This window comes from Mangifera indica, chromosome 18 (assembly GCF_011075055.1).
Source record: "Mangifera indica cultivar Alphonso chromosome 18, CATAS_Mindica_2.1, whole genome shotgun sequence".
Lineage (NCBI taxonomy): Eukaryota > Viridiplantae > Streptophyta > Magnoliopsida > Sapindales > Anacardiaceae > Mangifera > Mangifera indica.
The window spans coordinates 1317029-1320087 of record NC_058154.1 but is presented as its reverse complement, the minus strand read 5'-3'; the positions used below and the strand labels follow the sequence as shown (position 1 = coordinate 1320087).

Here is a 3059-nt window from a genome sequence, read left to right as displayed (position 1 = left end):
TGATAACAAATCATCTGCATATTCTATTATGTACTTAAAAGTATGTACACATAGTTTAATTAAAAAATAAAACCAACGGGAGATGAAAGGTGATCAAATATACATGAATCTTAGAGCTAGTGCTCAACAGACTGTTTAAAAATGAAAACAATAAAACCAGCAGGGGAAAATCGTCAGGCAGCCCTTAATCAAGACCACAATTTTGTAACTCAATTCAATACAAGAAGGTAGCTCACTGGTAACTAACTTCTTAACTGGTTAAAGTGGTAAAAGTTCTATATAAAGGTACATGGGGGTGAAATAAAATCAAGAAACTATAAAGAGACCAACATATTGAGCAGATGTTAGTACCATATAGTTTCACAATTGTTGTTACATGACAATCTCAGGCTTCAAAATGCTAGATTTTATCTCCTTGTGAGGTAAGACAACACCCCCATTGCTGTATACTTCATCAGCAACATGAACATCTTCTCCCAAGATTGTCATATTTTCCACTCGAGCCCACCTTCCAATGGTGGAATGCCACCCAATGATGCTACTAGATATGCAAGCATGTTTCTTGATTCGAACTCCACGCATTACAGTGCAGCGTGATAGCCTAACCCCAGATTCAATCACACATCCTGGACCAATAGCTACATCCGGTCCTATGAGACATCCATCTCCAATCAGAGCACTCTCATGCACCAAAACATTTCCAATAATGTGTGATCCAGTTGCTAATTTTGATGAGGATTTCTTATGCAAGAAATCTAGGTACAATCTCAGGCCTGTTATGTAATCCTTTGGTTGTCCAATGTCCATCCAGAAACCAGGTAGCACCATAGCATAAAGCTTATGCTCTGCTGCAATCTTAGGGAATACCTCTTTCTCAATAGAGGTAGGCTTCAGTTCAATCCAGTCAAGAACAGATGGGTTCAACAAGTAGATGCCAGCATTAATTTTGTTACCCACAAATATTTTTGGTTTCTCAACAAATTTTTCAACTTTCCCGGTAGTTTCTTCCATAACCACCACACCATATTTTGATGGTTCGTCCACCTTAAAACAAGAACAAATTTCTTTTAGTATAATGGTAAATGGTTTACTAAGTGACAAAGAGAAAGGTTACCGGTTTTAGTTTACCTTGGTTACCATAATGGAAGCTTCCCCTCCATGACCTCTGTGAAATTCAATCATTTCTTTTAGCGGGTACTCACTTATAACATCACTGTTGAGGACAAAGAAAGGCTCACCAGAGTCATCAATCAATTTATCCCTTGCCAAAGCCAGAGGACCTGCTGTGGCTCTGTCTCTTGTGAGCAGGTTATCTTAATTTCAAGTTTCTCCTCAAATTCTTTCAAGAAATTCAGCATAACCTGAAAGTAGAATAGGAGTAATAAAGCTAAAGGAATGAGAAAATCCAGTTGCAAGGATGAACCATCATCATCAATAAGATTTGGAGAGGGCATATTCTTTCTATGTTACCTCTGGTTGATAATTGATGGCTAAAACCACTTCAGTCACTCCTACAGCTCTCAGTGCCTCAATCTAGTAAAGAAACAACACATTCATAATGCTTGTGGTTAATATATCTACACAAACACAAAAATGATCTCAATAGCATCATTCAACACTAAAATTATACCATGGTTCCCTATTTAAAGTACATACTCACACTTCCATAAAGAAAAATCAAATTTTAACTTAAACATTAACATAAAATACAATTACGATAGATCCATAAGAAACATCTAAAAGTCAAGCGCTGAGGCAAATTTAGACTGAGTTGTCTGAGAACAGATGGAAGCTAATGTAAAAAACTAATGAAATAAATGACAACGCAACTTGTGCGAACATGATAACATGCAGAAATGAGACTCAATGAGAAAGAAAATCTGTACACATTTCCACCAGAACAAACCAAGAAAAACTTGTAAAGTTATACCTGATGCAGTATCATGGGCTTGTTTGCAAAATCAACCAGAGGCTTTGGTACACTGAGGGTCAAAGGCCTTAATCGTGTTCCAAATCCTCCAACAAGAATAAGTGCCTTCATGTTGATAGCCTAAAAAGCTACCCTTCTTTTGTTCCTATTCTTTTTTCTCCTGTGTTGTACATTATCAGAGTCAGAAGACAACTTGTTCCAAATTAACATACAATGCAAAAAGGAAGGTACTTGAAATAAACAATTTATCAACACTTCATTAATCTGAATTTCACAGAGTCTCAAAGCTGATCTCGTTATCATAATTTGTGCTAATCGCAGCAAACAAACCAGCTCTAAATTGATCCAATGCAGAAAAAAAAAAAAAAAAAGAGCCTAAATTGATTGCTGCAAGAATAGCTCAGAACTACGAAGTAATTGGATAATAAGCTAAGTCAGATCAAAGCCACAAGACAGGAATCTATTCAATTGGAAAAAGAATTAACAAATAACCATTACAGAAAAATATAAATGGGTTTGTTTGTTGAATGATGAAGAAATATTAACTATAGCTAAATCTTTGACAGAGATCCCAAGTGGGGTGGTGAAAGTTTTAAAATTTTGATTCTTAATAAAGAATACAGTTTCTAATCTAAGGCAAGATTAACTAGTTGTACTAAGTTTTTACATGAACTGAGCGATGAAAGAGACAAAACAAAATAAGATCAAAAAAGGCTAACCTGGCAATTGAAAAAGCATAAACACTAACAAAACCCATCAAAAAAATAGATCAAAGTAATAAGTTTTAAGCGCAAGAAAGATCTTGAGGGAGACTTACAGTGACGTGAGTTTTGGGCTCTGGAGTTGGAAGGACGATGAAGGTCGACGAAATGGACTTGAGATGTGAACAGTCTGGACTTCTCATTAATACGCTTGGTGTTGTTCGTGCTCAATAAGCCTATCAACTTGACTTGCTCTCTTTGTCAACTGTAAATTATATTCTTCTGGAGATTCCATAATTTATTAATTGGTTAATTATTTAGTTGATGCCACTAAACAGATGTTTTCACCCTTTCACTTTCATGCTGTAATTGTAGTTAAAAAAAATCAACATAAAATCTAAACCTGAATTTTCGTTGCATATGAGATT

The 3059-nt window shown here is 35.6% G+C and overlaps 1 pseudogene; it reads right to left on the bottom strand.

Annotated features, from left to right (window-relative positions):
- On the bottom strand, window positions 1-2552 carry LOC123201377 (annotated as a pseudogene).
- Window positions 2553-3059: the final 507 nt, after the last annotated feature.